This window comes from Haemaphysalis longicornis, unplaced genomic scaffold (assembly GCF_048455015.1).
Source record: "Haemaphysalis longicornis isolate Haplotype H1 unplaced genomic scaffold, Haemaphysalis longicornis Haplotype H1 scaffold_6, whole genome shotgun sequence".
NCBI classification, from domain to species: Eukaryota; Metazoa; Arthropoda; class Arachnida; order Ixodida; family Ixodidae; genus Haemaphysalis; species Haemaphysalis longicornis.
This window is the reverse complement of record NW_027526407.1, coordinates 12,825,037-12,849,842: the sequence shown is the minus strand read 5'-3', so window position 1 is coordinate 12,849,842 and position 24,806 is coordinate 12,825,037.

Genomic DNA, 24,806 nt, shown 5'->3' with positions numbered 1-24,806 from the left:
ACAAACTACAGTCAAACCCAGATTTTAACAAATCCTGGTAGAGCACAATACGCTATATATCTAACAAAAGCTAATCCGTTACAAAAAAGCATGCGAAGCATATTTTTAATAACAAATTTCACATCAGATATATCGAACTCGGTGCGCCGAAAATAACCCGGAGATGCATGGTTTCGGAGTGGCGATGGAGACGCTGATTGGCGATTATTGAGATGTTAGGCCTCGCATAGATGGACGTGACGCCTGAAACTTTTCGTGACTGTTTCCGACAAACGAAATTCAAGACGGAGCACCTCCAGTCAGCGAGTCCGAAACAAGAAGGCATCATCGCGAACGGCGCTAAGAGCTCGCCAACATTCCAGATGCTGTGCCTAAAAGAGTGTTCTTTGAGGATTTCCTGAGCGTCAATGAAAACTTTGCCATCACTGTGAGCCCCTCAGGAACAGACGGCGTCACTTACGTCATGGCACCTGGTGCTTCTGAAAGCATTCAAGAGACTGAAAATGCCACAAGGTGTATCCTCAGTGTTTTCGGTGCTTTAATAATGGTTTATGAAGCGCTTTCGCCAGTCGATGTGCTTTTCCTATATTACTTCGATATTGAAGGACACGGGCTTGAACTGGTGCAAACGACGTCTCCACCAAGACAAAACTGCAAACAAAAATCATCGCTCTATAGGGAAATAGGCAGTTAAGGTTAAAAGTAGCTTTAGTGCATGCAATGAATTGATTGCTTTGTGTAAGTTAATGGCACAAATTATGCGTTTGTTTCTCTACCTGAGAATGGCAGCGGGGTCCCTCGTATAGCGAACTCGTAACAAAAAAATCTTATACTAGACGAGTTCGGCTATATCGAACTCTTCGATATATCGAACTATTCGCGGTGCATACTATAGTTCGCTATAACCGGTTTTGACTGCATTACGATTTTGAACCTATTATTTTTTAGGGAACGTACCGAGCTGCAAATAAAAGTTGTGAAACTTGGGTTCCGAAACGGAGAATCATAAATTTGCTAGCAATTGCCAGCAAAAATGTACCGGAGATGAACATGCGCCCCAAATGTAGATCAATTTAAAACATCACCCGATTTCATAGAATCTGAATTCACGCGCAGCTCTCCAACCCCTAGGAATCACACCACGGCATAAGATGCTCGCTTATTAAGTTTATCCAACCCCTGTCAGTTGCAAGCTGTCATGTCTGACATCGGAAGCCAAACATTGTCTGCAAAACTTTTAGAGCAATTCGATATAAATCAAGTTCTAAGCAGGCCTTTCTGCAGTACTACTGATACGTGCAATGGCTTGCATTTAGTTTGCGTGTTACCGCAGCAAGCTAACAATATTCTGAACTGCGTTTTAACGCTAGAAATTGAAGCAAAAGGTACCAAAGAAAACTGCAGTTCCAAGTCAGGACCTGCCAAAATCACCAACCTATGATGCAGTGAAAGGTTCCCGACATGAACAGCTGAGCGCATAGAGGCAGCTAAGGGTGCAGTGGTCCACCACCCGCCACTGTGCGCATACGTTGAAAAGCGCCTAAAAACGTATACAATAACCATTTTATTCTACTTTTCTTGAAATACGGGCAGGTAGATGTCTGCAGCTGTATCGTGCAGCTCAGGAATTCTGGACACGTTGCTGATCACTTGTGTTGCTGTGGACACGTTGCTGATCACATGCGATACAACAGCGCTCAGTTTCTATGCTATTTTAACCAACGTTGTTATTCGTTCCAATCATAGATATTACCATTTTCCAGGAAGAAGGCGGGCTCAAACAGCACTTTTTTATATTGTGTGACATGTTATTCCCCACACCCAACAGCCAGTGCTGAAAGTCGTGGTGCCAAAAAAGCTGGCAGCTTTCTGCACACTAGGTCTTTGGCTGCTTCAACCCTCGAGCGAACCATTCAAAGTGCAGAGCCAAAAAGAGAAGTGAAGCTATGCAATTGCACCATTGTGATTTGACCAACGGTAACATCTGTTCGCATACTGTTGTGAGTTATGATGTTTCTCCAGGGGCATAGCTAATACAGCCCAAACTAAATTGATGCTTTAAACTGATTATACAAATCGGGGGCGGGGAAATATGCCATGTCGACATATGTGGGTAAGGTTCTGGGGCCCGTCGAAGTTCAATCGTCCTAGTAAGACATTGCCATTCTGTCGTTGTCTGTGTGACTATGTCACTTGAGTCAGCGCGGGTTTGTAGCAGCAACAGTGTGTATTTTTGCGTTGCCGTTTTTATTTGCAGCGAAATATACCAGTAACAGTAAATTTTTATTCAACCACATACGACTTTAAGCAAGCCACCCATACTGGAAATATCTTCAGCTTTAACAGGTTACGAGCAAAAGCTTGTGTGGGCGGTCACGTTTTCTGCTGCGAAGCAGAAGGAACTGATTTCAAAATCAAAAATTTTCAAACGCGTAAAGCACTGTTTTAATCTGCTCGGCAAAACATAACACATACGATATTATAGGATACAAACACGTCGTGATACCAACAGAGAAGCCGGAAAAAAGCCCCTCTCGTAATAAGGTACAAACGTTTGTGCGCAAAATGAGTAAACTTCATCCGCCACTTCATCTATATGCATTGTAGATATATTGCAATGATTGTTGGCAGAAAACAGGTTGCCAGTGAGTTTCTCTCCTGTCGTTTTAATTGCGGAGTATTTTAGGGGCACTGATTGTCTTTGTAGCTCATGGCGTCACGCACCCAAACAGAGGCTTGAATGCCTGAGTCAATGCCTGAAAAACAATACAAACACTGATTATTACATAAAAATTGTATTTAGGTGTGCGCTACTTTTGCAGAAAATACATATTCCTGAACAGCTCCACTTGACTCTTGTTAACTCAACCCATCGAACACTTGTAAGACTGCAAGCTGTGGTCGAATAACCCAAGGTAACTCAAAGTTCATTTATTTGCTGGATATATACCCCTATCTTTCCGCGCTGAATCATGCATACGTGCTTCAGCGAAGGCAAGTTTTTGGACTCCGTTACACCATCAGACCCGATACAGAGAATTAAATTCATTTAACAGCTTACTTCGAAACGCCCGAGCCCCGTAGCTGCTCAACTTTCTGAGTTAAGTTGCGCAGGTTGGGTATTTTAGCTGTTGCAAAACCTGCATAGATCAGAAAGAGGATTACCTGCCAGGTAACAGTAATATTACCGATAACATAAGGTTTAGCATACAATTGTTTTTGTTCTATAGCAATTTCTGAATGTGTTCATGACAGTTATGTGTCGTAACTTATGAAACACGTAGATGTAAAAAATCCAACAATGCGTCGATACAACACGAGAATAAAACTGGCTCTTTATATGTATTAGTGCAACACAATTATAAATTGACAAAATTGTCATTTCAAATCATTCAATGTGACCAGAATGTGACGTAAATTTAAATGGTGATATCGAAGAACCCGAAGACAAGTCATAAGAGGGATCAAAAATAAGATGGTCATTAATGATGTTTTGTGACATGGAAAGCTATTTCAATTCCACGCCGATTGTTGTCTAGTTCGCCGCTGGTGAGAAAGCACTGACACTCTTTCCTGCCGATACTTTGGAAATTGTCGACCTGAACGTTCATACCTCGAATATACGGCGTGTCCGTTTTTCACCACAATCCGAAATACAGCCTCCTCGAGGGCGACGGAGCACGCTATATAACTGGCGCAGTTCTAACGAACACAATAGAGCACACAATCTAAAAATCTGCCGCGACGTAAGAGAATAGGCGACCCGAACTTTTTCCGTGCTGCTTTCGTCTACAGTCTAGCCATTTGCGGGTGCTCCGCTTCCAAGCGCCTCTGGCGCCATCAATACGTGCGTAAAGGCAAGAGGAAAAATGAAAGAGTTCTTATTGCCCTGTTTCTTCCGACTTATATTTCTTTCTGTAGTTTGCACTCTCACCAGATTATGGTTCATAAGGCTACGGCGAAGGTCTGTCATAGTCCGAAGAGTGCTAGTTAAGACTGTACAACTGACCTGTGGCATTGTATGAGAAATAAATCTAACTAAAGTTTGGGTTTGGGCTAGTTGGTTCATAATTTAAACTGGGAAACAGCGCTTTAAACGAGGACAGCGAAGAAGGACAGCGACACAGACAGCGCTAGTGTCTGTGTCTCCTTCTTCGCTGTCCTCGTTTAAAGCGCTGTTTCCCAGTTTAAATTGTATGAGAGCTGCACCAAAAGGCTCGCACTTCTAAGATAGCCCCGGTGTGCACGAGCACTGCCCTTTTCCGATTTTTGGCTAGCTACAAAGGCATGTCTGCTTGAGTGCAATGCGATGCGGTTCCTCGGACGCACCCGACGTTTGCATGCACACAGCGAGGATCTCGGCGTCTTCATCGTTCCGATCTATGAGCGGCCTGATCAAGATAAGGTCCCTGGCTGATATCTTACGCCTTTCTTCGCCAGAACAACCCCAATCAATGCTGCTGTCTAATAATCTGAGTACGGAAACAAGCGAAGCGCCAACGAAAGACCTGTTTTGCGACGACATTTTCATTGTAATGACTGATTTTACCAGACGGCGTCGCGGAACTTGTAGTTGCGAATAGTCAGGAGTAGCAGGGACGAAGTTTTCACGAAGGCCCACGTGAGGATGAGGAGACAAAGGGGTGAGTACAGAGTCCGGAGCATACCGTGCAGGTAGATAGAGGCGATCGTAAACGCACCATTGGTTAACTCTAGATTCTTGGATGGCAGTTTTGGTGATGTGGCGCGCGACCTCTGGGCTGGCAGTGACATTTGCATGGATTCCCTCACGGGACCAGTAGCAGAAGGCAATACGGCATCTTATGGCACAGTTGGTTGTCTCCGCACAACGAGAAAAGGGTTATTAATTAGCAGGATCATGTTGCGGAAAGTTGTAGGGTAAGCTTACGGTGTGTCATGAAGAACGGTTGACTCCTGCATGAGGAGCCTATTAGGGAACGTACGATGAAGGCGTTCAGTGGGACGCATAAAACGCGGGTGACAGAAAATATGGAGGTTGTGTTTAGTAGTGCATGAACAGAGAGAGGCTGGGCTAGGTGGCTTGTGCCAAAACAACCCGACCTCAGTCTATCAGTAGGTGAGAAACCACTTGGTGGGTCATTACTTCCATGTGCAGGAAGTCGCGGTTTTCCATCTTGAATTTGTTGCGTTTCGACGGCTGTTCTCGTGTTCCGCGTCTGCAGGCCGAATATTTTTTCCTGGCCCTTCACTCCGGGCTTGTTATGATGTCTGCTGGCTTGCGCTCTCTTCGTTTGGAGTTTTTCTTTTAGACAGAATTTGTTTTTTACACGTTCGCTCACGAAGATTTTCAGCTTTCTTTGGCTTCACATGGAAGTGCCGCAGGTTCTGGTGCTTGAACGACTAGGTATCCATGCGCGTGTAACAACGAGGTCCACCGCCCTCTTAGGGCTCCCGGAGGCGAGCAGAAGGTTTTTTCCGGCTAAGTTATTCCTTGTTCTACGGTGGCAACTACAACAGAGTCGTTGTTTGCCGGTTTCCGAAAGTTCGTGGAAGCTTCTTGTACCATCTATGGTTCCTTGTTCTCCGACGCGACACACTTCAGCAAACAAACAGTTAAGAGTATGACTTGATGTACAGGCCGGTGTTGTCTATTTACTTGTTGCGATGATTGTTCGAGAGGTGTGTTTTAAAAGGTTGACGCTGCGCATGCTCGGGTTTTTTGTGCTATATATATTAAGATGCAGCTTGGAAATCAATAAGTTCAAGTATTGCACGTCATGTTTATTTACTGTCTTGCGTCCTGTTTCTGAAGAGCTAACCTCCGTTATAATGACCTTGAACGAACTAGCCCAGCAGCAATTTTTATTAAGCCATCTTTCTTCTCCGTCGTTTTTTCATTAGTGTCGCCCCCTATGAGCGGATCATTCGCACACATGGAAATTGCGGTGGTTGGTCCGCCTGTAGGTAGCGGTTTTCGGCGGGTTGAAAGTGGTGCTTCAAGGTAGCCGTGATAAGGACACGACTCAAAGTAGCTCCAAAAGGCGCCCTAGTCATTTTCCACCCGTCTATGTTGGGTAGCGGATGGTGTAGCTCTGGGGATGTCCACTTTTTTTCATCGCGGTGTTTTGATCTTAATTTGGCAGCACCGAATCGCTGCCCGTCACTCGTCCTTCTTGGGTCTTGAATCCGATGCTTTCAACATCCCAGAAATTAGAGAAACGTTTTGAGACCACTCCATCTTCGACAGACGACCGCAGCACAACAACACTGGTACAGGACTAGCCGGTGGCTACGCGTCCAAACAGTCTGATGATCCTTTGTATTGTATGATTTGACAAATAAAAGAAAAAATGAAAAAAAAATATCACCGGCTGCAGGCAATGGTATTTGTACAGTCCATTCCAATCTTGCCTCTACGGCTTTCAGCTTTTCGTGGAGATGTTTTACGGTACCCGTTACCAGCTCCCAATGCTGGCTGGATTTTATGAGGACCGCAGTATGGCTACCCTGCACTCTTTGTACGGAGAGAACCTTCGTATCTAAGTGCCTCTCATTCATAGTCGCTCAAGCTCTCTTTCCAGGTACGGAAATATTTTCTGTGCATCTCTTGTCCACTTCCAGCGCTTCTATAGAACTTGGACGCTTCCTGTTTGCAGCTAAGAAGAGGCCTGCCACCTTTTGCATCGTTTTCCGCGTATGTTGACCTCCGAAAATGCCTACGTACGGTCAACGTTTCTTCCCCCGCGGTTCCGACCGAGTCTTTCAGAACCACTGGCTGTAATGAAGCTGCGCTGGCTTCCTCCATCGAAGAGAACTCTCTAGCGCCCTGGTGTTGTCGCGCCTGCTATTGTGGCCGAGAGATTTGCAGCAGGAGGACGGAGCCTGCTTGTTTCGCGACAAGGTGGACCGGTGCAGACGTCACGTTCTTCATGTCGTTGTTAGTGCTGTCTGTGGGGCAAACGAATGTTGCGCGCCATCTCGTGCACTTGCCACATTTTAGCACGCTTCTTGAGACAATGGAAGCATCGTCCAGCTTTGGCGACAATCTCCGTTTTGCAAGAAAGGCTCCGTGCTTCGGCATAGTGCGTTCCAGAGTGGCAAAACAAGCACTACTGTGACCTGCTCGCTGTGCCTTGCAAAGCAGAGGTCGTTGGAATGTTATGTGGAAAGCTAGGTTTTCGCTCATTTTCTAAAGTTCAATGAACTTTCTGTGGGGCGTGTTCAGCAACAGCCTCCTGACACGTGGGCTGATGGTCAAAAAAATCCTAGAGCAGTTCAAGCTTGGGCTCTGGCGGGGTCGTTCGATCCGATGAGACGCCGTGTAAGTTCGATGAAGCACCACCTGTAGAAAATGGCGTTTTGCACCCCTCATGGAACCTCAGCACCATGTTCATTGGCAGGGCCCCTAGCCGAATTTCACGTAGCTTGGAGCAATAAGTTGTCGAGCTTGTGCCAAGCGCCTTGAGGCTTCGGATATGAACCTGGACCCCATTAACAAGGTGACTCAGTTGCTGGACGTCGGATGGCGATGACACCTACTTCAAGTCCAGGAGGCCTTACAGGTGATCTTTCACGATGATTCTGTCATCTCCGAAACGCTTCGTTAATACGGCAATTGCGTCTTTATAGCACTTTTCGGACACATGCAGTCCAGATATTGCTGATGCAGCTGCTCCAGTCACGAGGCTGCTCAAGTAGTTGAACTTGTCCTGAACTTGAGCTTGAGCAGGGCTGAGGCCGTCGTTGTTGTGAACCGATGCAGAAAACTCCGTCCAAAATCGCTGCCACGATCTGCAGTTCCCGTCAAATTTGAGGAGCTGTAGTTGCAACTTTGCAACTGCCAGTTGGTGATGGGTGGACAGTCTTCGGGCGTGCCGTTGAAGACCGGCATTATTGCAGCTTGAGACAAAGATTCGCCGTCCTGCTGACAACCTTGTCACGGTATTGTGCAGCGTCTAACGTCTCGCTGTCAACTAGCTGACCTGCCGTCTCATCAAAGATTGCCTCGTCCAACATCTCTATCTAGCCATAAAATGCGCTGATTAGCTTCAGCACCAGACTCACCGCTCCTGCCATCACCTCTCTATTTCCCCTAATGTGGTCTTCCACGTCCGCGAGTAGACCACCCTGTCGCCCCCGTAGGCTGCAACTTCTTAGTAGCTGTCGCCACATTGCGTCGCACGCCGCTGAGAACTCGCGGCTCTATGCGTCGATGGTCTTGGCATCGTCTAGAAGTCCCGGTTTTTGGCACCATGTGTTGGACCTCTGGGCCCTTCAGCTGCGGCGCGATATTCAGAAAGATGAGGCACACGTCTTGAAGGGATGAGGGTTTTATGAAATCAACTAGAAAAAGCAGGCGCGAGCGGGTGCAGCCCGGACAGAGTGTGATACCGCGTATAAAGCTGAACAAAATTATGATGACTGGGGTCGTCTGCTGCAATGGTGAAGAAGACAAAGTCACAGCAGCATGTAATCCAGGTGAGCTTAATTTTGTCCTACTGGCAGCTATAGATTTCTTACTGCCGCAAGTGAAGAATATATTCTGGAAATTTACAAAGACTGAGCGCGTTATCAAAGGGGTTGAGTAATGCGGTTCAACACAGAACTGCACTGTGACACGTTGCCGTATCCACCAAACAATGGCAAACCCCTTATACGAGCAGTTTTACGCCCTGCAAATCCGGTTTGTGCCGATGTTTTTATGAACCTTGGAGATGCCTACGTGTAAACGGCAGTGCACCTGGTTGAAGCAAGAGCCCATCTTACAACAAAAACAGGCCGAAACTACCATTAATGCAGGCTTGTTCGTTCTTGCAGCCACTACTGTTATGAACTGACACATGCTTTCTTCATGAAATGCAACGGACGTACGTTTTGGTGTAAATGGCATAACGATTCACATTTGAAATGAACAGTATTATCAGTGGCAAAGATATTTACTAAGCGCCGAAATAACGTTGAGAGAGGTGGCTGCTGCATTTTCTCGTTACCCAGTTCACCGCTTGTTCCATGCAGGCGAAATTAAATCAGAGATTTCTGGTAGTAACGTCTGCATTTTTTCATGTGTTTGGTTACAAAATATCCCGCTGTTCATACAGGCGAAACAAAATGCGATTAGCAGACGATAGAAGATGTGACAACTGCTGTGACTGAACGTTTTTTTTTTTATTTAAAATGAATCACTTACCGCGGCGAGTTCTTTGTAATCAAGTTTTGGCATTGCTCATGAACAAACCGTTCTCATCCACTAATGACCTTGGTAGCCACTGTCAGTGTTGAAAATTGATTGATTGATTGTGGGGTTTAACGCGCCGACGCAACGCAGGCGATGAGGCGTGCCGTAGTGGAGGGCTCCGGATTAATTTTGACCACCTGGGGATCTTTATCGTGCGCCGAAATGTCGTACACACGGGCGTTTTTGCTTTTCACCGTGGCCGGGAATCGAACCCGCGACCTCGTGCTCAGCAGCGCAACGCTTTAGCCACTGAGAGTGTTGAAAATTCGCAGAAGTCCAAAAATGTCCTCGGTGCTTACCCAATGAACTTTAAATAACACAAAAAAGAAAGAAATCGGGCGAGGTCAGATTTTGCAATCGTGCACACTATTGCCGCAAATCGTGCATCGAGTTTGTTAATTTGTTTTGATTTACTGCACGGCTGCGCCGGTCTGTGTTATCTCTGTGCCAAGGGAAGCGCGTGTTCTATTCTGTCTTTCTGTGGCACATGTGCTATCTCTTCTGATAGGGAGAGCGTTCCGAACTAACGTGAACAGCCTAGAATATTCTTCTTGGATTACAATGTTCTAGATGTGAATCGACGGTTGGAGAACCACGCGCCGAGAGACAAAAAGATTTCAGAGCAGAAGCCAGGGTATTCGACTCGACGACGCTCGCCTACGCAAGTCACTTTGTTGACTGCTGCTTAGCCGCCTGTGTATTCTTTGAGTTGTTAGGGGAGCACAAGTTCGCTCCAATTAACTTGTTTTTTCTTGATGACGACTGGGTCATCTCTGACTTCGCGACATCTGGGTGAGGTGCTGGGTACACGTCCTTTTTGGTGATTTTGTTCAGACACCGGTAGTCAACGCAAAACTTTAGTGTGTCGTCTTTTTTCTTCACCAGTACGACCGGCGCAGCAAAGGGGCTTTTCGATAGCTGTATACCGTCGTCACTTAGCTTGTCTTTCACTTGTGTCCGGATGGCTCCAAGATCATATGAAGACTCGCGGTACGGTGACTGTCAGGTAGGTCGGGCTCCGTCTTCCGTTATTATTTGGTGCTTAGCTAGAGGTGTCTGACGTAACTTTGAGTTCGACGTAAAACACTCGCTGTAGTGACACAGGAAAGCCACTAGCTTGTTCCTTTCTTCGTGCAGTAGCGCCGGATTCACGTCGAAGGGATGCGGAAGCCTGAAGGTGTCTTTGGGTACGCGTTCAAAGTCGGCGACTGCGATCACGTCACTAGCTTTTTGCGTTTCTTCGAGGAACGCAATTGCATAGCCCTTGTTTAAATGCTGCGTACTCATCGGCGAAATTGGTGACGAAAACGTGGAATTTGCGTTGCTTAAACCGCACAATGCACCTTGCGACAGACACACCATGGTCCAGAAGCAGCCTTTGATCACTCTCCACGATAGCGTCGACGTCGGGAGCAGCACCGTTAGAAAAGACGGTGCTCATCAAGTCTGCGCGGGGTGGCAGAGTGACATGATCATCGGCGATCCTTACAGCTGCACGGTGTTCGGGGTTCGGTTCAGGCGTCATGGAGTGATCGGGGGAAAAAGTTATCGTCTTGGTCTGCAGACCGATTATTGCACCGTTGTCTATCAAAAAGTCCATTCCAAGAAAAAAAAATCGCGCCAATCCACCCCGTGAATGTGGTTGGAAAGCAAAGCTGTAAACGGCACCCATGACGATTTGATTGATTGATTGTGGGGTTTAACCCGCCGACGCAACGCAGGCGATGAGGCGCGCCGTAGTGGAGGGCTCCGGATTAATTTTGGCCACCTGGGGATCTTTAACGTGCGCCGAAATCTCGTACACACGGGCGTTTTTGCTTTTCGCCTCCATCAGAAAAGCAGCCGCCGCGGCCGGGAATTGAGCCCATGACGATTTCCATTGCGACGTCACTTAAATTCACTCACATTGCTCTACAAATAGTAAAACCAGAGAAAAGTGAATTGCACTTAACAACACCATTTATTACTTCAAAGAGATATTCTTGGTAAAGTTAAATCAATGCATGATGCATGAACGGTGTTTGGTTGAGGTGTATTGGTGTAGCACAAGCGTGGAAACATTTTTTATAAAATTAAAGCTCCAACCCGGTGTTAGACGATCTGACTTCTCCGTCTCTGCGCCACGGACGGAGGCGGCGGGATTGGCGGAAAGAAGAGGAGGAGGCGGAAGAAATACTTCTGTTCAGATTTCTGAACGGCCCAGAGTGCAGTCCTGGGGAGTGATTCCTTCTTCTGTGGGGTCCATATTCATTCCCCGCGGACTGTGTTCTGTCCAGCTGCTGGAGCTGTGTAGGTAGAGAGGGCCTGGACAGCAGCATCTCGCATTGCTCTTGTTGGGTAGTTGACGGAAAGAGAGGAGGGTGCTCACGGCTAAAGTCGCACACCTCGATTATGGGGCCGAGTGTTCCTACTTCTGAGCAAAACTTAAATTCAGCGTCGTAGCTATTTGGATACATTAAGTGAAGATGCGTAGGCCGTGGGAAGGAGCCCGGATTGTATGAGCCGTAGGGTAGTTTGTTGTTCCCTGGAAAGGTAAGGGTAATGCGAAGTTACGGTCTGTCTCAGAAGGCGATAATGCTGTGTTATCTCCCTGAGCGTGACAAGCGGATGGCTGTCCTCGTGCAGCTCAAAAGAGCAGGCTTGTCGGGTGGGCATATTTGTTGCCCTCCATTGAAGCGTGAGGGGGTGTCCAGTTGATCTGTATGTAACCGTTTGGGGAGTGGGTTTTAGCACGCGGAGTGCAGTTCAGGACACCCAACTCGACTGGTTATTCCAGTAGGCTTGCTTGGAATCGGTGACTACCCTCCGAACCCCTGGATGAGTGAGAGCCAAGGTTATGGCTGCCTGTTTTGCTGCCGTCATTTCTTGGGTCCTAAGCGAGGTACACGCAAGTAGCTTGGTTCTGAAGGTAGCCACGATGACGGCGTATTGCTGCCCTCGATGTTTGGAGGCGTCTGTGTAGATAACTGCATGATTCCCATCGAGGGTGGTGTTTAGCACTTGAGCCCGTGCTTTTCGGTGACCCGCGTCATGTGAGCGGTTCATATTTCTAAGCAAAAAGAGCATCTTTAGTTTTGGTCGCCCAGAGTCTGGTAGTACGTGAAGCGGAGTGACATACTGGGCTGCCCAGTCAATCTGGTGAAGCATGCGGTTGCCCACCGCAGTTCTGAGTCGGATCTTCTGGTTAGAAAGATAGTCTTCTATCAACTCTTCCACCATGTTGTGGAGCCCCGTGCTAAGCAGCCTCTGTGTGGTCGCACTCATGAGAAGACCAAATGGCCTGCTCGACCGCCTTTCTATTCTTATATAAAGCATCTCTATGTCTTCCTTGTCGAGAAGAAGACCGGGGTTTGACGTAAGTGACTCTCGAGAGGACAAAAGCTTCAATTAATCGAAAGGTACCGGATTCCTTTAGGCCTCGCTTCTTGGTGGCAACTCGCCTGATCATGTGTATGATTTGAATAATGCTGTTTTTGAGGCGCTGCAAGGAGACGTCACTCTTGGTGTTAGCCTCGAGATGTAGGCCCAGGATCTTGATGCTTGGGCTTGGAGTGATGGCCTGGCCATCAAGGAGTACTATTTGAATGTATTACTTGATTTGGCGTGAGGGCGGACGACAAGGAGCTGTGATTTTTTACGTGAACACTGAAGGCACATTGCGTACTAGAAGTGAGATGCCATGCATCGGTGTGACCTTCCTTTAATTTTTGTAACTCTTAGCACATGAGCAAGGTGCGCAGAGGGCCGCTAGACGGGCGTGAGTGGTCACGTGACGCTTTCACGTGGCATTCAGCGAGAAGGCAGGGGGTAACCCCGTATATGTGCTTGGTGGGTACACCACCTGTCTTCCTCGTCTTCGCGTGGTCTCGTAGCTAAATCGGAAAGACGACGGCCTCTCGCTTTGTTTGTCTATTGGTTCCAGGTTCGATTCGAGGCAGTGCCAGTAAATTCTTTTATTGTTCGCTGGAGTTTTCTGGTGACACCAACGGTCGCGAAAAAACCCTTGGGGGGTAGAGGTAAAAAGCTTTGCTTTAAAAAAAAGACTCCGGCACATCACGACGACGCACCCGACCCCAAAATCGTCCACGTGGATCGGCTCAAACATTATTGCGCAAGATGATGGACTTTTTCGTTATTGTTGTTGCTTGTTCAGACTGTGACTTTATTTTAGCAACGGGTCGATGCACTCTTAAAGGGGGGGGGGGGTCATGCCGCAAACCGTGCTTTGGGTTTGTTTATTTCTGTTTTGCTGTTACTGCCCGGCTGCGGCGGTCTGTGTTATCTCTGTGCCAAGGGAAGTGCGTGTTCGATTCTTTCTTTCTGTGCCGCATACGTTATCTCTTCTGATACGCAGAGCGTTCCGAACTAACGTGAACAGCCTAGAATAATTTCCTTGGATCTACAATGCTCTAGATGTGAATCGATAGTCTAGTTGTGAATCAAAGCCTGCAGAGGAAACGCCGGGGTATTCGACTCAACGACGCTCGCCTACGCAAGTCACTTTGTTGACTGCTGCTTTGCCGCCTGTGTAATATTTGAATTGTTAGGGCAGCACAAGTTGGCTCCAATAAACTTGTTTTTCCTTGAACACGACTGTGTGATCTTTGACTTCTTGAAAATATACTCGCTGATCTACACGAATTCCCATTACCAGGCTGTTCGTAAAAGAAACCCTTGATGCCTCAAAAAACATATTTGTGGGGAACAAGAATACACGTCTATAAGGCCCAAGGACTGTTCGAGTCAAAAGAATTGCGCTGCATGCAGGCAAGGACGCGTTGAGTAAGAACGGAAACCACAACGAGACGAGGGTGTAAAGTTGGGCTTGTTGATGATGCAGTGTTGTAGGCAAAGAGCGAGGCAGATACAGGACGAGACAAGAGATGGGATGAGGACGAGGGCTAACTCCCAACAATGCTTATTTCGAGAAGCAAATGAATATATACCCCGCTCCAAAACAGTGGAATATTACGCAGAGTTATCTAGAGATAACATTCTTGTCATGCGCGAACATTCTATAGCCTCAAGAATTGCAACCCTTAATCACAAAGCGCGAGGGAGGCAGTGCTGACACATTCCGGCACGACTCTACAAATCTTTTCTGCTTCAATGATTTTGCGCGTAACCCTGCTTTTGCTTTTCTCTATCCCAAAGGTTTTTGGAAATCCGACTTACAACATTTTACAACACACGTGCTGCAGTGCAGTGCGAGGAAACCATCCCCACCATTCATGACGTTGCGTGCGTGTTCGCGGAGCCTATTATTTAAACAGCGGCCGGTCTATCCTACATATTGCTTAACAAGAGAGGGGGATCTGGTAGACCACATTTTCGGCACACAAAGCGAAGGAATTTTTGTGCTTCTTGGAACTTCCTCGTTTTGATTGATTGATTGTAAGGTTTAACGCGCCGACGCAGCTCAGGCGATGAGGCGCGCCGTAGTGGAGGGCTCCGGATTAATTTTGACCACCTGGGGATCATTAACGTGCGCCGAAATCTCGTACACACGGGCGTTTTTGCTTTTCGCCTTCATCAGAAAAGCGGCCGCCGCGGCCGGGAATCGAACCCGCGACCTCGTGCTCAGCAGCGCAACGCTTTAGCCACTGAGCCACCGCGGCGGGTAACTTCCTCGTTTGACTTTAGCGTCTGAAGATTTCATCTTGAATAAGGTGGGCAATTTTTTCAGGGCTGCAAATACTACGTTTACACTCGCACGTGCTATCATTTATTTAAGGCTGTGTGATACGCCATGAATATAGGGAACCACGGCTAATTTAGGAGGGGCTAATGACGTTTCTTGTGGAAGAGATTGCTTTGACATATGCTTCTTGACCAAAGCTTCCGCTACCAATATCTGTATGTGCGTGGGATAACCAGCATTCGAGAGCCTCAAAGACTGCTCATTGAAACTATTGACCATTAGGTGGGGGCACGACTTATGTAGGGCGTTGCGGAAGCAGAAGAAGCAGAGTCAGCTGAAGGGAATAAGAGGAGAGGTTTACCGTTTCCAAGCTGGTACGCCCAGCAGGTGCGGTTCTGGTGAAAGGTGAAAGCTATGTTTAAAAATCGTAGAGTGTCGGTAAAAGGGAACTCATGGGTTAGAGAGAGAGGCTTAAAACGTTCTCTGATAAAATTGAAAGTGAATACGGCATGTGATTTACAGGAGCTAGGCCCACAGTAAAAAAAAACCAAATCGTCGTCAACAAGTCTAAACATGCGCAATATATGCTTGTCATTGAGGTCGCAGGAAACGGTTCTGTAACGTTTGGCTAAAAGCAGGTTGCTTAAAATTGGAGCAATGCAGGAACCTATGCAAATCCCCTCCTTTTGGAGGAAAGGTGTTCTATCCCAATGGATAAATGTTGCTCGCAAATACACGGATAAATGTTCCAAGAAACCCCGGCTGACACACCAATATGGTTTTGGAAGGCAATGCAACCAAAATTGTTGATGCATCCTTCAGTACAACTAAGAAGCATTACATGAGCGATTGAACAATACGGGTCTTTTACATCGATGAAAATGGTTACGTGCTTTGTTGATTACGCGAGGAAACAAAATCTCGTCCTCGTCAAAGTCTTGTCGGAAACAAATCGCGCTCGTCCTCGTCCCATCTCTTGTCTCGTCCTGTGTCTGCCTCACGCTTTGCCTACAAGAACACTGGGGCACGGTTGGTGAGCACTCACCAACCGTGCCCCGCAGCTGACAATCCAACGTGGTTCTATTGTAAGGACCGAATGGCAGGCTATGGCGAAATCACGAAAGCCTACCGCCTGGAATGTAGGACCTTCTCATTTCTGGACCCCGGTTTGAGCAGGGCGAAGGCAGCGCTACTAAGGCCGCTTGAGACCGGTGCCCTACCTACCCCGGCTCTGATGCACCGAATGTATCCGGAGGCGTACCTGACCGACAAGTGACAGCTCTGCTCCAGGGAGACTGCAGACCAGAATCACATCTTGTGGGACTTGATCATCGACCCTGTAAAAGCGACATCAATAAGCATCGCGCCATGGCTTCACAAGCCGCAAGAAGCCACAACTACGAACATCAACACTGCGAGGTACAGCAGGTCCTTCGGGCGCTCGAAAGGCATAAGACTCGCGAGTCCGCAACGGCGAGCTCACGTCTCAGCTGAGTAGCCATCAGGATGCCGGCGATCCCCGCGTCGCAACGCGTAAAAACGTCGTTCTGCTGGCAGAAATAAAATTTATTCAATCCAATCGAATACAAAGCGACAGTGCTTTTCTTAGTCGTCAACAAAATGCGCTATCATTTTTGTGCTCCTAATAACTCCTATGGTTTGAAGATACGAAAAACATTTCCCGGAAAACAGGAAATGCAGGACCGTCCGGCTGTTTGTAATCGGAGTTCCTGTCTTCAGCTATATGAGGCGTTTTGCAGGAGGTCGGCATGACACTCTTACGCGCGTACGAGAAAAAATACTCGCGTACGACAACGAATTGTGCATTGTATAATATTTTTTTCTTCTTCGTCTACCACTCCGTTCAATCGCACTATGATAACAAACAAACAACATACCCTATCATACGCGCCGACATACATGTAAACCACCAGGCCTCTGCCGCGAAGCAGACTGCGTATACGTTGTGGTCGCTGGTCATTAAGGGATAGCCGGGTTAAAAAACGAACGACTTTTGTTGCGGAAGGAGCGGAATAAAATATTCACGAATTTCCCACGTAGCCCACTGTGCGGACATCACAATGTTACCGTCCCTGGCTAACTACCCAAGTATTATCGCATCGGCTGCCCGCGGCGTAGTCAGAGAAGCACCCACAAGACGAGGCGTCATTCTTGGGGCCCGGTTTCTATAGAACGCCTGGATGTGCCGGCGGCCACTTTGAATGCGTCGATGTTAGCGACGAGGGTAGTTGTCTGGTTGGATGACACAAATACGAACTTCTCTTTAAATCATTTTTGCCATGGTTATGATGCCGCCTAGGACAATGACTATATATATACCCCTGTTTCCACATCATAATAACCAGACCGGTCGTCTGGCCAACATTTTGTTCACGTGACTAAGAAATCATGCGTTGTTTTGGCTGCTTGTCGTCTTACATAAATGGGGGCAGAAAAAAGTGCAGTAGCTGAAAGAGCACTTTGCGGGTTAGGGGACGTCATCTAAGACAGCACAAATAATTCTACTGAAATCTAAACACACACATATTGCAGCAGCTAGCATAATAAAGCAACCTTCTTGAAAGCGTTTAAAGGGTAAAAATGGTGCCTTTTGAATCTAATGTGCTCAGCACGAGTAATCGTAAGCACGACTTTTACACGTACCTCTCTATGTTTTAGAAAAGTACATAGGGAATCTGCACCAATGAATTCACACTATTCACAATTTGAGATATCATAACTGTTAGTCAAGAAGCCTAGCAGGTGACCATATCTGTTTAGCGCTACTGACATTTCTTGCAATTATTGCAGCATGTAAGATTCGCCAGGAGTGATAAACTTGCGCTAACTACTTCATTTCAGCGATGTCGTCTAACATCTCTGTTCACTTTTTTATTAACAACCCGCGTTGTTTCTTTGCAAAGTGCGACAAAGTAAATTCAAGTATTGTAAAAACACCAAGAATGATTTCTAAAATTGTATTCCAAAATGTTCTGCATTGCCATTGTGATATTCAGCTCTCTTAGGTTAAAAGTGTTTCTCGTGGCTAATTTACCCTTCCTATACACATAAAAAGTTCACATTTGATACGAACTGGCCGATGCGATTTTCTTAAATTTACGCTGTTGATGATGCTTTGAATTAAATAGAAGGTAGCGAATCAAAGGGTACAGGGTAAACATATAGCCCGTGACAACAAGAATGCTAAAAAGCACCCATCCTATTACAGCACTTCAGAACGAGCGGAATGTACTGGCTTCAATGGAGCTCCGACAACATAAGCGATCGGTTAGACTGCGTCTGCCTTAATCTGCTCAAAGAGGGAGATGATGGTCGTAAATATTTTTTCAACGTATCTGCTGTCATCAACAACACCTACACGTAAGTTTTGTTAAGAAGTTTTTGCACAGGTACACACGAGGTGTTTGTTTCACAAGCTCCAAACAATGGCACATGCTAGTACAATATAGTGCACCAGGAAAACTTGGTTCAACTGAAGAATTGCAGGCAGGACGGCGTAATCGCGAAAGCCAATGGTGCCAAGCTGATCAGTCGTATATCTCCAACGCGCTAGTCATAGCGAAAGCACTGTTTATTCTAAGCGCATACTACTTCCTGCCTGCACAGCAGATGATGATTGCGTAATGTAGCGTTGCCGCTTTTAGCGTTTTTTGTCAGATCTCTAACGAACAACTCAGTAGTTTCATCACTTATTACAGCTACCACGTAATGCGATGGAGCCGCCATGCGACGCAAGGAGCGAAGGCTCATTGGCATCGGAGTAAGGCTTCAATTGTTGAACTTGAAGGGTGTCTCAGCTCTGCAGTGGTTGTCTAGGAAGGAGTCACGGGCTAAACTCTCTAGTGCAAGTGGCAACAATTGTACGGTACTAATTGTTTATTGTGGTTCGGTAGTCCTTGTGGGTCAGATGCTAGTTTATAGGTAGTATATTAGGCAGTTTATATTGTCTTCAGAATTTAGTTTGGAGCCCGCGCTCGTCCTGTTTTTTTTTTTTTTCACATTCTCGTGTGTCCTTTATTTCGCGCGGTTCACCACAATTACTGTACTTACTAGGAAGTGCGCTAAAAAACTCAGGAGAAACAATACCACGTGAAAAGCAGCTTGTTTGACAATCCAGTGGACGCAGAAGAGGCCTACGTAAAACCACACGAGATCACCAGAATAAAACTCAAGAGCTGGCTTTGATTCACAATAGGAAACCTTTCATGTTCATGGCAATCAAATGTACGTAAGCACGCTAGCTTTCTTTATTTTTCACCACGGATTACTCCGGCAGAGTAAGTTCGCATCTTAATGTATCTGGGTTGAAGGGACGTGTTGCTTGAAGGGCAATCATGGCTCTCATTCATAAAACAGAAAAAACAGGGAGGAAGCTCTTGTAGCTAAAGTGCCGCGGAAATAATTCAGTTACATATGCGAGGGGTATATCGTAGTGGCAGTGATCAGACTCATTGTACAGTAGAGCCACTCTGTTGATTGCAAATGAACGACAGAGATAAAAGTAAAATCCTGGAAAACATACTCTCCGGTAAGTAACGTACAATGGGATTAGTGTTCACAGTTGAGAGTGTAGTAACCGCGAAACCGTACGAACCGAGAACATATCAAGTGGGTTTACAGTACATCATTAGCGGGGCTCTCCGTACCTGCCTAAGCGCCAACTTAATACAACAGTTAGCCTGTGGCGGGCATTTGTGGTGCGGAATACCGAACATATTGTACTGATCAGTTTGTGAAGAAGAATAAAAAATATATTTCTGATATTTCCTTCTCCAATATGTGTTGCAGCAAAAAATTATGTCTACACACTCCCTACAGATAGTCAACCAGCAAAGCAATAACGTTCGGCCGGAGTTTTGAATTCCCTGTTGACGCTGCTCCGACCGTACGCTGTAGCCCCTGGCAGCTGTTGGCACTTGAGCTCTCTTTCAGGCATAAAGTCGCTGCACGCGCGCTTTGATTTCCGAAAGACCTCTTTTGGCTCTCTCCAATGCACCGTGACGACTTACCGGTACCGGTAGTTGCGATAGTTCAACCACGGAATCTGTAAATTGAAATTGGCCAATCTCTGTCCACCTACTTTGTACTTTTATTCGAGCTATTTTTGTTCGTGGCGAGGCATTGAGGAGGAGAAGTATTCTGCGTACAAGCGATTGCCAGATTTTCTTTTTGGCTAGCCATAAAAAAGCGTACTTTTAAACGTAATCATACGTAACCGCGGAGTAGCTGCTGTACGAGCCGCGGTATAGGTTACGGAGTGTTGTGGTCAAAAGCAGCCATTAAGCAGTCATTTACACTTGCGGTGCACAAAAATGGCCATAAAGATAATCTCGGATGCTACCAATCAGCAACATTGGTAAAGAAGGATGACCAGCCGATCCGTGACCCGAGATTTTAGGGTTGTCTTACCAGCTAAGCGTCATATACATTGTTCCTGGTTAGTTCCGGTAAACCAATAGTCACAGCCGTTCTGTGTAACCATACTCCCTCTGTAGATGGAGATGTATTGCCAGTAGGCAGCAGTACTTTATTGTTTACAACTTCAATGTGAAATAACTGTACATTACCAGTAACTGAAACTTGGCGTTATGGTTTAGCCGCCTTAGCAACTAATTGTCAGATAATTTTTTTTCGAATCTTTTTTATATCAGAAGTGTAAGAGCCGTTCTATTGTAATCCCACTACCTTCATAGATGGCATGTTGTACTGTACAACCCAAAGTGTACGAAAGCGCCCGCTGATCGATTAAGAGCGATGTGCCCTTCCCTTAGTCATGAATGTCAGCAGCCGTGCGACCGAACAATGTACATGAAATTCTTCGAGGGTGACAAGCGCCTCCGAGAGGGTGAGAGCTACTTTTGGCGTCCCATCGCGCCGCTCTTGGCGTGAGATTACTGAGTGCGATAACGCTGTTGTGAGAGACCCTACACTCACTGCGACATCCTGCGCTGTGGTCTCTTTAATTTTTTGGTCAACAGTACACTAATCCCGACACGCGCAGCTAGCCTGAATGGGCGATCAATATGTCTCAATCACTCTTGCCATAACAAAACACCCCTTCAAAGACAGGAAATGAGCAATACCAACGACTTGAGGGCAGGATGGTTTTGTCGCGTTGATAAGGATGGTTTTGTCGCGTTGTCGCGTTGACAGTTTTTCCGCGTTGATCATCGCTCGATTCCACATGGGCAGGGGTATTTCATGAGATATTTGGATCCAAAGAAAGGAAGCAACTATCTGTTTCGCTTTGACGTTTTTCCTGACCATGGCATCTAAAAGGAATGGTCCGGACTGTTTCAAGCGAAACGATTTAAATACTCCTTTCCAGAAATATGCCCAATAAATCTTGGCGAAAATATCGGTTAGTCGTGCTTGTCTCAGACAACCTTCAAACCGTGCTCTGGCCATTCTAGTTGTCATAACTCCCTTTAGGCTGTAAATGAATGGCCACATCGTTTCAAGTTTTTGGTTCTGAACCAGTGCAGTTGTTTTTTTGTCCAATGAAGTGTTAGAAACGTAATTCACCTAAAACACGTTCTTCCAACTCAGAAAGAGGAGCGAGCAGTGCTGTGCTTACCCAGAGAAGATTCCTCTGGCTACCAGCACTCTCGAAATCACACCATTAGAGCTTGTGCCTCAGCGTTATATATTAGTCAGTCTTTGTGGTGTCTAGATAAAAAATGGCAGCGTACACCCAATTTAGTGTGTCATGACAGCCTTATAAATAAACTGTTTTGACGAATCAGGCTACTGTGTCCTTGTTTATTTCATGTTCTTTCGTTTCTTATATCTGTTGAGATCGTTCCACCGTGCCCAAACTACTGGTACGGAATAGAAACTTCCTAATTTATAGATTGAAGAATGCATATCTAGGTGAGTGCAATGCATAATGCTCCGGAAGTGTGTATGTTTTAATTTATGTACCCGCCCCGATTTGTATTTCTGATAGCGTACATCAACCGAAGTGCAATGTTAGGTCTGAAAGCACTCCACTGCCTATTGGTGAGTCAATCATTCAGACCAGCAAGTGCATGGTGTTATTAGGGAATCGAATGCTGCTTCTGCTTGGTTCATCGATGTGGCTGCATTCGTCTGAGTCAATTCGGGGGAGGGTGGGGCACCAAGCATTTTAAATTCCTTTGTGGTGGGACTAAAGCTAGTGCACGTTTAGGATAACTCCGAAAGGATTGCAGGCATTGCCAAATCCAAGCCTCTCGCCTCTTGCTCCACAAAACAAGACTATGCAGTGGATTTGCCTAATATTGGGAACGTCTCCTATCATGCAGCAGTAAAGAGTAATTAATTTTTTACAAGCATCTTTCCCTAAATTTTTCTTCACGCCGTCCACCTTGTGGTTATTGTTTTCAGCGCATTCAGCGTGTTTTAAAACATGCCTTTCAAAATTCACATGGGGCGTGGATTTTTATGAATAGCACCGGTGACGGCGGAAAAGTTTCTATGGCTACCTTCCCTGGGATTCTCGCCTTAAGTGTCGGTTGATCTGTAGCTGGTACTCTCCGGACACTGTACAGTTTATGAGAAACGACAAAAAGTCGAAAATTGCAAGTCATGAGTCCCAATCGGCCATATATTTCGTCGCCGCATAAAAAAACGCCTAGGTGGCCAAGGACATTGGTGTGGGTGTGTAACCTCGTCCTATTATTTTCTGAATGCCTCTTTCCATACTCTACAAACGTGGCCGAAAAACAATTCAGAACCTTTGAAAACTCGAACGTTCTCTAGAAAAAAATTATAAAGACTGAGGAAATAGCAGCTTCTCGGACCGGTGGCCTCCTGGCTCTGTGCTCTTCGCTTAACCAGTTTGCTGTTGTGGTCAAAATTCCTTGCGGGAGTGTCTGGACTCTATTCGCGTGGAGTATAGAGGCCAGTTGCTAGTGTAGTCCGCCACTTCACACCCTTAGTTAAAGAGTACGTGTCGAGAACGTACGGTCCTGAACGAAAGGGATGGTGCTACTAGCATATAATATAGGAGAAGGTGTTGCTTTCGAGGGCAAAAGCGACACCACTGTATGACTATTTCTATAATAACTAAACTCCTACAAACGTGACTACACATGCACAAAACTCAAAGCTTCTAAAGAAAGTCCTAGGTCGGGCCCGAAACTTCGGTAGGCATCCAGATTAAGAAGCTCGAAAGGTCTACATTGCCGAAGGGCAAAGCATTGTTTGAAACGATCATCAAAGAATCCGCTTGCAAATCTGAGGGATAGCCGAAAACATCAAGCACGTCGAGGCATAGTAAGTCTCACAGAACTCTATTTAGCCATGGTGGAGCCTAGCCTTCTAATACACCTGCAGAAGTGTTTGGATAAAGACACTCATCCAATAAGCACGGAAGAGATTTGGGCTGTTTCCAGATATGTTTTTCAAATCCCCAGACAGCGTGAAAAAACTTGAAATGGAAGCACGAAGGTCTACCGAAGTGGAAATGAACTGTTCACACGATGTCTCTCTCAGTGGGACTAGAAACGCACCAACCATTAGAGACGTTACTGCTGCTGAAATGTCGGAAAGAAGTTCTATCAAACGTCGGCCTCATATGCATGATGACAACCACGCTTTACCCCACAGTTCTACTGCAATGAATCATTGTGATGGCCACGTGGGTTCCCAAATACGGAACTTTGAACGAACTCCTATGAAAAGACATCCTAGGAAAAATATTCTACTGTCAACAGAGTCCAAGCCGACCCCACGTACAATGAACCATCAGGCTCTTGAGGGCGCTACAGCACCAAAAAATTGCTGAAATGATGCGACAAATGTCATCACGCAAGTGGCAATTCTCGTGAAGGAAACAGCTCATCTTCGAAAACGTCATTTGTTCAGGTAAGCATGCCAAAAAGTGATAACCGATCCGAAGCGAGAAAACTACAAACGAATGATTGTCCCTCGAGTACAAAGACACAATCTTTAAGGGGATGTGCAAGTTCTGCAGGATACGTTCAACCAACTTGGTCTCTCCTGGAATAAAAGTCCACCTGAAATGCCACTTGCAACCAATAAACATCTACGTCCAAGAGGTTTTGACGGAAACGAATGTGAATGATCAGTGGGCCTTTTTCAACTTCTTAAAATTCCATGTTACTGCATAACCCCCCCCCCAAAAAAAAAATAATAATAAAGCGGGGTACAATACGCGCTCCAGCAAGGGTAAGGCAGGTTGAAAGCCATATAAAACACCTGAACAGGGCTAGAAGCCCTGTGCTCTCCGGACACTGTACAGTTTATGAGAAACGACAAAAAGTCGAAAATTGCAAGTCATGAGTCCCAATCGGCCATATATTTCGTCGCCGCATAAAAAAACGCCTAGGTGGCCAAGGACATTGGTGTGGGTGTGTAACCTCGTCCTATTATTTTCTAAATGCCTCTTTCCATACTCTCCAAACGTGGCCGAAAAACAATTCAGAACCTTTGAGAAAAAGCCAATTTTCGGGGTAAAAAGATAATACTTTCTACTTTTCATAGGCTGGGACAGCAGGTACGTAGATAGTCAGAAGAGTCGGCAATCCAAGTAATCATGCCCTGGGTTGCCAATATGCAACCAATCAGCCTTTCCTACGCCGAAGACGTTTTGACGAAAACGGACACGAACCGAACCGCGCACACTTGCACTCGAAGAAATCTCGTATTTGGGCGAGGTGGTAGCGCTCGCTCCGACTGTGCGTCCCACGCACCTGTCTGTTGCGGGCCTCGTGTGAAAGCGCGCGCAACAATACACGTCGCCTCAAACTAGCGCTTGAATGGACCGGGCTGTGCATTGCGGCTGCCGCGTGCAACTTTGCTCAACAAAGCGCGGTCACCGCCACAGCAGCCCCCGCGATAGCCTCCGTGTGGCACTCAGGGCCGAGACACGGTACACAAGAGCGGCACTCTACGCCCGCGAAATCGTTGCCCCGTTGCATG